Source organism: Vicugna pacos, chromosome 1, assembly GCF_048564905.1.
Source record: "Vicugna pacos chromosome 1, VicPac4, whole genome shotgun sequence".
Lineage (NCBI taxonomy): Eukaryota > Metazoa > Chordata > Mammalia > Artiodactyla > Camelidae > Vicugna > Vicugna pacos.
The window spans coordinates 18981159-18992668 of record NC_132987.1 but is presented as its reverse complement, the minus strand read 5'-3'; the positions used below and the strand labels follow the sequence as shown (position 1 = coordinate 18992668).

Here is an 11510-nt window from a genome sequence, read left to right as displayed (position 1 = left end):
AGTAGGTGTGCGATTATGATAAACATGACACCCATTATTTCTTCCTCTTGGCTACATAGGATTTGAGAAGTATGAGCAAGAATGGGATGTGGAGTTAATAGGTTTATTTTTGTTCTTTAACATGGAATAGATTCACTGGAGCATGTCCAGAGATGGAAAATATGGCTGTCAAAAGTGAAGAAGACGGCCCCTTGTTGAAAAGAACCCATGACCTTGGCTGTATCAGTTCCATTATGAGGAACAGAGCCGACTAGGAAATTCTCAGATATGTTTGGGAAAACCACCAGGGTTCCCAGAAAGGGCAGTTATTCGGAAACCTCAGGAAATGCCATCCACAGCTTCAAATAGGCTTTATCATTCCAGCTATAATATGCTTTCTGGAATGAAATGTTGTTGATTATACAACCTGGCTATGATTTTCTGATTTGTGCAACAATATCTCTCTGGAAGGAAGATAGATTGTCATGCATTGAATTCCTAATCCAATGCCTAATTTTGTCCAAGGTACTGTAAATCTTGATGCGTTACCTGAAGGAAAAACTTCGATTTCTAAAAAATGAATATTACAGAGCTTTCTATGACCCAAAGGGACTTGTGCAGCAGGCATGAGCCGCGCAGTATGGATTTTTGCCAGCTGCGTTAAGGTGCTGAATAGAGAAAACAGCAAATGCAGATCCTGACCAGCCATCACTCTGTGTCTGGTGGCCCCTCACCTTCAGCAGACTTAGTTGTTGAAAGTCTGAATTAGCATCAGAAATAAATGAGGAGACAAGGCTGCTCTTTAGTGAACATAGTACAGAAGGGTTAATTATTCATGCAAGTGTCACTGGGGTACTTTTGGTCTATCTAAAGGGTCTGCGGAGAACCATCCAAACTTCAGTCACCTCTCCAAGCCTGTAAAGACAGGAAAGGTGAGGTCAGAAGACTAGAAAGGCAGCTTAAGATGGGTTGCCAGGAAACAAACTCGACCATCGTTTGCAAACTTAACTCATTTTTACCTCTTCCAGGAAGTCCTCCATGATATTCTTAGGCTTAGGAGTCTGCTCTGTGTTCCCACGGTCTCCAGGGCTTACACTATCAAAGCTCTTATTTACTGAAGGCTCCAGAAGCCTCTACAAGAATGGGTTAAGGGGCTTCTCTGGTGAGCAAAAGCTGCTTGAAGCTCTAATTCCCCATCCTTTTACAGAGGATTGAGGAAATACCAATTCTCCATGTCTAGTTTTAGGGAAGGGTCCACATAGATATTAAGGAAAACCTTAGGAATTGGCACATGCTTGCAAATTATAAGTACTCAGGAAGAGTTTATTGAAATTATTTAATTAATGGAATGTTTTATGTGTGGTCTGAATCACCCCTTGTCCCTTGGTTCTTTGAGCTCATGCCCCTGTGTATTTCCCTCCCTGCGGTGGCCCTTTGCCCACTGCTCTGAGAAGCTCTGGAGGAAGAGAGAGCAGGCTGAATTAAAAAGAAGTGTGAGATTCTAAACTGGTCTCTAAGAAAAAGCTAAGATTTCTGAGAGTAGACGAGGGGAGAGCATTGTAAGCCGTAAAAGAAGTCGGAGCACAAAGAGGAGAGGAGGGGCTAGGGAGAGGTCTGATGTGACTGCGGTGCGAGGTAGGACAGAGAGTGGACGGGAACATCGGACCATAGCCTGAGGGGTCTGAGTGCAGCTCTAGGACTGTGAATATAATGCAGCAGGTAATGGGGACCACGGAAGTCTCGGGAGCAGAGGATTCTAACCAAAACTATTACTTACAAGATGTGGCTGCCTGAAGGTCCATGAAATGATAACTTTCTTAAGTAACTATTATTTAAATACTAAACCCCTTTCAGAATAATCACTGTTTCTTGAAAAATATTATTGATGCACGTGGTTCTCTTTCATAAATCACATCAATAAGTTCGTCTGGGTAGATCTTCTAGTGGGACAAGTCCATTTATTTGACAAATTTGGAATTAAATTCCTACTGCCCGTGTCACACTGCATCGGGCGCTATGCGAGTACAAAGATGTGTAGAGTCACATTCCTGCCCTCCAGAAGCTTGACACTCAGAGGAAATCAGGTAACGTGATCAACTGCACAAATATTAAATCAAATTAGACTCATGTAACGGAAACCTAAGCAAATTAGCCAGACCAGTTACAGACATTAGACAGGGGAATGTTCATGATAAGGATACAGATGTGACCCAGGGACCCGGGAAAGGGCAGAGCAGCTGGGCCTCCCCAAGGGCTGGCATAAGAGACCAGCCCTTATTGCTCTATTGTGTAGCCCAGGTCACACGGCCACCCCATGTGCTTGGGATCCAGCCACCCCCACCAAAGCACTGCTTGAAATCAATGCCCTTCAGGCCCAAAGCAGGATTCCCAGAACAGAAAGCCCAGGGGACCTGACTTGGGTCAAATGTCTGGCCTGGTCCAGTTGGCGGTGGGGAGGTCACGTGGAGACAGGCCACGTGGTGTAACCAGGCCTCCTCCCTTGTAGCAGTGGGGTGGCAACTTGGTCAAAAATGAGGCAATTGTGAGGTGGACAGAAACCCCTAAACACCCCTCCCTTGCCAGTGGGATTGCAGGAGCTTAGAGGGCAAGTGGTCTGGGGGTTCAGAGGAAGAAGATACGATCACTCCCAGCTGAACAACTTGGTTCCTTCCTGCCCTCAAGGATCAAGGACCTCCAGGAGGGGAAGAACCCACTGGATATATAGACTGGGGAGGAGGGAACTTTACACCAAATCCAGCGGGTACAGCTTTATCTCTGCATGAAGGACTGAAATATCATTCTGTTCACATGAAGTCTGCCAATTTCTGCAAATAAAATTAGAAGAGGTGGAAACCAGAAAATGACTTCGTGATTTATAGATTTCACACCAGGCTCTCTGCATCCTTGCCCTGGGAGGAAGGACAAATATCTCCAGGACAGAAGTCGTCTAGCAGGCTTCCCAGCACAAGATGACTGGCTGCAGTGCATTCCTTGGAGATGACCACACAGCAGGGGGGGCCCTGCAGGGGCAGCCTGGCCCTAAGGCCTTGGTGCAACGATGGGCGGTCAGCACCGGTAGACCCTGCTCTGCCCAGGACCAGTTCCAGCACAGAGGAGAGGCAGCTGAGTGTCAAACACCGTCCCTACAGCTGGTGATTCCAGAAAGCTGGAGCAGGTTCTTACAGACCTGAAGACAACTGAGAGGTAGTTGAGGGTTGGGATCTAGAAAAGACCATAGGCAGCCTCCAGTTCAACCACAGGAACCAAAAGAACCAGAGCCCTGGTCACATTGTTGTCCTGGGCAGAAGGGAAGACTCGAAGGTGGTTCCAAGGTTTCTGGGAAGGCAGGAAGGTGCTGTGTTCTGGAGGTGTTAGGTAGTTAAATAAGTGGGGGCACTGGGCAGACAGGTGGAGGAGAGGGAGGATGATCCAGAAGATGGTGATGGCCCGCCTCCAGCGTAAAGGGACTTTACTTTTTCTAAATGAGTACCTGCAAGAAACCGCTTAGAACCCAATAACCACGACTCCACAGTAGCAGAAAGAACTTAACCGGACACGACCCAGTGTTCACTGTTATACGGGTTGGCCCCCCACCCATGGGTTCTTCTGCATACACCATGGGTAAGGACACATACAAAGGGGCCAAATGTGTCTAAGATTTCCAGGGACAAGAGCCGTCAATCAATCAAGAGAGCACCTCTACGCGAGGGTATGAGAGAAAGGGGAGACAAAACCTGCCGCTTCTCCTCCCTTGCGTCAGCCTGCCTCCCATTCTTGGAGGTGGACTTTTCCTTTTTTAAATAAATTTTTAAAAATCTTTCTCTACACAATGCACCGTCTCCTAACTGTAAACTTATCTTTCGAATATGACAAGATCTGGAGTCTTTACCTTTTGGAGTAACAGAGGGAATGATTAAGAATTCCAGTTTGAAAGGGTCAGGCTTGACATGTCTTTGAGCTTTCTAGGTACAGTCAGGTTTGGGCAAAACCAGAGTGCAGAGGAGAGCTCTGGGCTGAATCATGCATTTATTTAACAGCAGGGAGGAGCCCCTCAAGTAAATTTAAGTAAAGTAGGATTTGTTACAAGGATTCAGAGGAATCTCCCCAAACCTGAGGGCACAAATTACAGGCAGGCCTCCCAGGGAGCTGCAACCACCAAGCTTTGCAGATGCAGACAGATGCCAGGAACCTGCTGTTTTTCTGCCTCTGTACCTTTATGGACTCCTATGGCCTCGCTGAGTCTGGGACTCCTGTCTACCTTTCTGTCCCTCTTTCTCTATGCCTGGTATGCGTGTCTCTGTCTTTCTCCACATCTGCCTGTTTGCCTCTGTGTGTCTGTCTCCCCATCACTCTCAATGTGCAGCTCTTCGTATGGCTGTGTGCCTCTCCCTGTGTCTGTCACTTCCATGATTATTTCTCTCCTTTTCTCTCTTCGTGTCTTTACAAGTTATCTGTGGGCTTCTGCCTCTGTCCATCCATCTGTCTTTGTTGGTCTGTCTCTCTCAGACTGCACAGTCTCTTAAGTTGCTTCCTTTGACTTGCTTGTTTCCATCTCTCTGTGTGTGCAAATGACCAGACACGGCTGCCTCCAGGCAAGGTTTTTACACCATTTTCTGATTCACCTCCTCACAGAGACTGACCACCAACTCTGAATTCCAATTTCCAAATTCCTGGGGGAGAGGATCTGATTGGCTCAGCTTGGGTCAGATGTTAATTTCTGGTTCAATTCATCTGTGGCCGGGAAGGCTCGAAGCTGGGACAGGGAGGTGTCAGGTGCAATCAAAATAATTGTGTGTTCCTGAGCAGCAGAGCACGAAGGTCCTGGCCGATAGAATAGAGAAAGGGGAAAAAAAGACTTTGGAACAAGGATAAAAATGCTCATTGTTTGGAAATATTATAAACATCTAACTAGAAACACCAGCAAAATCGAACAGTATAAGAGAGCTTGGCAAAACTGCTGGATTAAAGGGCAACCTGAAAAATCAGTATCATTTCCTTATATCAGTAATAACCAATTAGCAAATATATTTTTTAATAAGACATAGTTCACAATGGCAGAAAAGTCTATAAAAGATAAGAATAAAAAAAGACCTAGAGGGAGTAAAATTTTAAATTCTAATAAATGAAAATATATATATATATATATATGATCAGAATAAATGGAGACCCATTCCAAGGTCATGAATGGGACAACTTAATATTATAAGAGTATCAATTCTCCTTAAATTGGTCCATAAATTCAAGGCAATTGTAATCAGTTTTCCAAATGGTGTTTTAAAGGAACTTTATAAATGTACTGTATACTTTACATGGAAAAAGGAGACCTGACAGAATTCCCTGTGAGGCCTCTGGTCCTTGGCAAGCAATGGCTGCTGTCTGCTGGGGATGGAGCAGGAGGCCTGAAAATCTTGTGGGGCACCCTGAGCCTCACCAGGCCCACGGCAGTGGCCCTCCACAAACTGGAGCAGGACAACAGGGCAGAGTGAGGTCTTCTAAGGCACAGAGACAGCATGGGAATGGGGGCCAACCTGAACACCCCACAGCAGAGAGAACTCCCGTGGCTCAGAAAACTGGCAGTTGAACAGTAAAGTATAGGAAGTTATCCAGAGCCTTGATTCCCATCCCTCCTGAAAAGAAAGTCTTGATGCCACTCTCAAAATATTTAAAGCCAGTGGAGAAATTGAATAAAATTAAAGGTGCAAGAAAGCCACAGACTCAGCTCGTCTAGAGGTTGGATTGACTCAGCCCCCTGCGAGCAGCCTGACAGAAGGACCACACCTCCTCCTGGAGGATAGACTGACTCACCTCAGTCTCTGCTATTCTTCCTCATATCACATCTGCCATGCAATTGTTAAGATTATGAGACAGAGCAATCAAGTAATGTGATGCATGGTCAAGAGAGGAAACAGTCAGATTCATTTATTTAAAAACCAAACCAAACCAAAAAAAAAAAAAAAAACCTCTCAACAAACTAGGTACTGAAGATATATTAGTCCTCCTATTGCTGCTGTAACAAATGACCCCAAATGGAACTCCTTAAAAACAACACAAGTTTATTACCTTACAGTTTTGGAGGTCAGAAGTGCAAAATGAGGTCTCCCTAGACTAAAATCCAGGTGTTGGCAGGGCTGCATTCCTTTCTGGAGGTTCTGAAGGAGAATTTGTTTACTCACATTTTTCCAGCTTTTAGAGGGCACCCACATTCTTTGGCTCAAGGCCAGAAACGTTAGATCTCTCTGATCATTTTCTGCAGTCAGTCCCCCTGTGACGCTCTTCTTTTGCCTCCTTCTTCTTTTCTAAAGGTGCCTTGTGATTACATTAGGCCCATCCAGATGATCCAGAATAATCTGCTATCTTAAGGTCAGGTGACTGGCAACTTCAATTCCATCAGCAACATTAATTCCCCTTTGCCGTGTATTTGAACGTATTTGTAGGTTTCTGGAATTAGGATGTGGACATCTTTAGGGGATCATTATTCTGCCCACCATAGAACAGAATTTTTTTGATCTAATATAAGGTATCTGTGAAAAATACACAGTTAACAATCACATTTGATAGTGAAACATTGAACGCTGTTTCCTAAGATTGAGAACGGCTCAAAGATTTCTTCTCTCACCAATTCTGTAGAACATTGTACTGAAAATCCTACCTAGTTCAGTAAGTCAGGGGGAAAAAGGAATAAAAATCAGAAAGGAAAAAAGAAAGTGCCCTTATTGTAAAGTGACAGAATTTTGTATAGAAAAAAACTACAGAATTTCCGAAATTTAATAAATGACTTTAGCAAGGTTACAAGGTATGAGAACAATGTTCAAAAATTAATTGTATTTTAATATATTAGTTATGAACAATTGGAAAATGAAATTTTAAAAAACATCTATAATAGTGTCAAGTAAACCAAACACCTAGGATGAATCTAACAAAAGACAGGCAAGACCTCTGTATTGAAAGTTATACAACATTTCTGGGACAATTTAAAGACAACACAAATGAATAAAAAGATATACCAAATACGTGGATTTGAATATTCAAGATTGATAAATAGTTCATTCTCTCTAAATTGACCTACAGATTTAGTACAATCCCAATCAAAATCTCAAAAGAATTTTTTAAATTGAAAAGGTGATTCTAAAAATGTACATAGCAGTGTTAAGGATTTAGAGTAGCCAAAACAATTTTCAAAAATAAGAACAAAATTGGAGAACTTACACTATCTGATTTTAAAACTTACTTACAGCTACAGTAATCATGACAGTTGGTTATTGGCATAAAACAAGTAGATCATTGGGTCAGAATAGAAAACCCAAAAATACACCCACAGTGTGTATTGATTTTTAAAATCTTTTTAACAGGATATGTTGTAACAACTTGATACTTCTATGAGGGGGAAAAATTGATTCTTGATATCTATCCCAATATATATACACAAAAAATAATTTGAGATTTTAGACCTAAATGTAAAAACTAGAGACATAAATTTCCCTGAATAAAATAAAACATAGGATAAAATTTTTGTGACCATGAGTGGGAAAAGATTTTTTCAATCAGAACTCAAAAGGAACTAACCATCAAAGAAAAAGATGATAAATTAGGCATCCACAAAATTAAAAATTTTTACTCACTAAAAGTAACCATTAAGAAAATGAAAAGGCAAGCCAAAAACTGGAAAAAGATTCATAATATATTTATTTGACAAAAGACATATCCAACAGATTGAAGCGGGGAGGATGTGTCAAGAACTACTACAAGTCAACAATAAAAAATTCAAGGAAAAAATGGGCAAAGGACATGAAGGCTCACTTCACAAAAGATTAGCCAATAAGCACACATAAAGATGGTCAACATCATTTGTCATCAGGGAAATGGAAATTAAAATTACAGTGCGATACATTTCATTCCCACTAGAATAACGTCTACCTAAAACTGTTAATACCAAATGTCAGTGAGGATGTGGAGCAACTAGAACTCTCATACATTTCTGGTGGAATGTAAAATGCTACAATTATTCTGAAGGATAGTTTAGCAATGCTTGAAAAGTTAGATATAAGCCTACATGAAGACCCAGCAATTCTTCTCCTAGATATCTACCAAAGAGAAGTGAAAACCTATGTCTACAAAAAAGACTTCAACAATAATGGTTACAATGACCTATTACATAATATATACATATTGGTAACAATCCAAATGTCTACCAAAAGCCAAATGGAAAACAAATCTACTCAGCAATAAAAAAGGAATGAAATGCTAATATATACAATGACAGTAATGAGTATAAAAACTAGCTACAAAAGAATATGGACTGTCTAATTCCATTTATATCTAAGTCACATAAAACTAATACGTGGTAATAGTAAACAGAAATTAATCATGGGGTTAAGACTAACAGAAGGGTACAAGGAAAATTTCTGGGATGGTAAAAATAATCTATCTAATAAGATTTTCTTAGTTAATTCTGGAATTTTGTTCTTTCATATGAATTACTGAGATATAATTTTACAGGTAACACACATGGAACTCCTACGTATTTATTTAAATGGATTTTGAAAGGTATATATAAATGTTGATGCATACAAGTTATACCACAATAATTCTATGGAAGAAATAAAAATCTGTAATTAAATAGGACAATCTTAATAAAGAAGGGGAACGAGGAGAAACCTGATTTATCAGACAATAAAATAGTCTATAAAGCATAGTAGTAAAAGCAGTCTGGTATTGTTTTACAAACAGTTTATGGACCAATAGACCAGAGAGCCAGGATAGACCATTATCATACCTCTTGTGAAAAAATAACACTATACAATAAAGAAAATATTGGTTTAATAACAGAGTTGAAAAAACTGAAACACAAGAAAAAGCTTAATTCCTACTTAAATATAACTTTATTCCAAATGGATAAAATATCTAAGTATCTAAGATATCGTTGCAACATAGAGGTATGAAAGCAATTCCTAAGCAATACTTCAAAAGCACAAACCACACAGTAAAAATTAGATGGATTTGACCCTATCAAAATTAAGTATTTTTAGATTCAGTGAAAGACATTTTGGAAAGTTAGTAGATGACACAATGAAAAAAACATATTTGTGGCATTTAAGATCAGCAAGGAATTCATTATTTAGAGTATGCAAGAAACTCTTGTAAATCAAAAGGAATATAGATAGAAACCCCACTAAAAATGTTCAAAGAGAACACTTAGCAATTTATAGAAAAGGAAACTCAAAATGCTTAAATTCATGATTAATTGGGGAAATGCTAATTGACAAAGAATCATCTCTTTATGCTTATCAGACTGATAAAATTGGAAAGCTGTATAATGTTAAGTGCTGGAAGGGATGTGGGGTACAGAACTTTCTATGCACTACCGGTGGGAGGGGTGTAGCCATTCTGGAAAAGGCCCGTGAGTACTCAGTTAAATTAGGCATAGAAATACCTATGACCCAAGCACCCTGCTCCTTGGGTATATATCTCAAGAAATTCTCACACAGTCCAAGGGGCACAAGTATGAGAATGTCAAGTTGTAGCAGGAGCTTGGAAAAGTGGCTGGGTATATTGTAATGGATTCACATTACGGGATATGTACCAGACGGCAGTTAGTAGTGATGGATCGAATATGTATATTGCAACAAGGATGGATCTGGAAAAGACAGAGCTTAGTAAAATAAGAATGAGAACAAAATATATGATACAACACCATTTAGGTACATTTAAAATACATGCACATAAAATGACAATATGCTGTTTGCAGAAGGCATTGCATTAAACACTTTAGAATGAATGATTGGCTGAGGGTGAAAGGAAAGGAGAATGGAGAATGAAGTAAATAAAACAACAGAGGGACCTCCCATGGACCGTGATGATTACAGGCCACACACTGATCAAGAGGATTAACTCAAGCCTCTATACTTGCAGCTTAAAACTAGTTGCAGGACTTCCTTCCCAGAGGAAGGAGGACAATTATCTGGAAGGGAGAATGGGGGCTATGGAGTCAATAGGTTACTGAGAGCCCAGAGTGAACCAAACAATTACAAAGGATGTGTCTCATCCTTGATTTTTTTAAAGAAGAAATTCAAGTTCGGAGAGGCTACACAATTAGCCCAAGGTCTCAGTTTGTAAGGAGCAGTACCAGAATTCAGACTCAGTGTCAAAATGAGTCATCACTTGACTGTTACTGCCCTGACCCAAGCTGACATGGTACTCACCAGTACTGCTACCCTAGCCTCCTCTCTGGCCCCCCTGCTCCCACCCATGCCCCTATAGTCTACTCCACACAGCATCCAGAGCATCCCTGTAGAAATGTAACTCAGATCATGTCACTTTCCAGGTCAGAACCCTGCAAAGCTGTCCCAGTCTCACATCATTTAGAATGAAATCCAAAATACCTACATGTCCTACAAGCTCCCAGATGGCCTGCCAAGCTTTCCAGTCCCATCTCTGATCACTCTCCATCTGGCTTTTTCAGCTCAGCCACGCTGACCTTCTTGCTATTCCTTAAACACTCCCAGGACATTCTAGCCTCAGGACTTGGCACTCACCTTTCCCCCAGTTCTCTTATTCATCACTTCACCCAGGTCTCTGATCAGATGTTACTGCCAAGAAAACCTTCCCTGACCACCTTATCTCTAATGCACCATCTTCTACTCATCATTTTTAATGCTTTGCTTCTACCACTTATCCCTACCTGACAGCACATTATCTACATTTTTGTTGGTTGGTTTATTTTTATCTTCCACATTAGGATGAGGGAAGATACTGCTCTGAATCATGTGCTCATGCAATCCCTGGCCCGTGGCAAGCTCTCATTCAATGCATGTGGATGACTGTTTGGATGTCTGCGCCCAGACCTATGTTCTTTCCATTGTGGCACCACTCATGACTCATAAACAGAGCTTGGGGAAGGGAGTGTGGTGAAAACAGGAACAGACACAAAGGTCCAGTTGGCCCTTTACTAGGAAGCAGGGGTGTGGGTCAGAGAGAGGAAATTCCTGCTGGGGCTGAACAAAGCAGGGGCAAGAAGAGGAACCAGGAGGAACTGAGATTTTAGGATTTTAACCTCTCTGATCTTTCTGCTTCCAGAAAAGATGAAAACCAAACTGACCCACCAGTTCTCCCACCCCCAAATCAGCCAATGCCTTAGTTTGCTCTCATGAGCCTCAGGGGAGAGAAATTTCACAACTGCCCTACAAAATCCGTTTCCCAAGTCTAATGACCATCACAATAAGAAATCCATCCTTATTACAGGCCTTAATTTCTCTTGCTGCAATTTAATCCTATTTTCTGCAAGAAATATAGTCTGTAATTGAGAAATAAACAAGGGAGTAAATTGCTGTAGCAATCTAACATCATTTACACAAGTCGCATAAGAGATCTTCCTCTGGATTATAATTATATCTCTGTTGTTAATCCCAGCTAGCTCTCAGAACCTAGTTCTTAGGGCTGAGCTCGGCAATCAGCTTCCGTAAAGATGCCGCTTACTGTATGTCTTTCCTAAGGGACACACTATTGACAGGACCATTAAAAGGAGAGATCCTTGG

General features: G+C 41.2%; 1 long non-coding RNA gene across 1 annotated transcript; it reads right to left on the bottom strand.

The window, feature by feature from the left end:
- Positions 1-780: 780 nt before the first annotated feature.
- LOC140689048 (uncharacterized) lies at positions 781-1064 on the bottom strand. Its single transcript, XR_012064098.1, has 2 exons — positions 999-1064; positions 781-894 (listed from the first exon to the last, which is right to left on the bottom strand). It is a non-coding gene; the product is annotated as an uncharacterized lncRNA (long non-coding RNA).
- Between the last annotated feature and the right edge of the window lie 10446 nt (positions 1065-11510).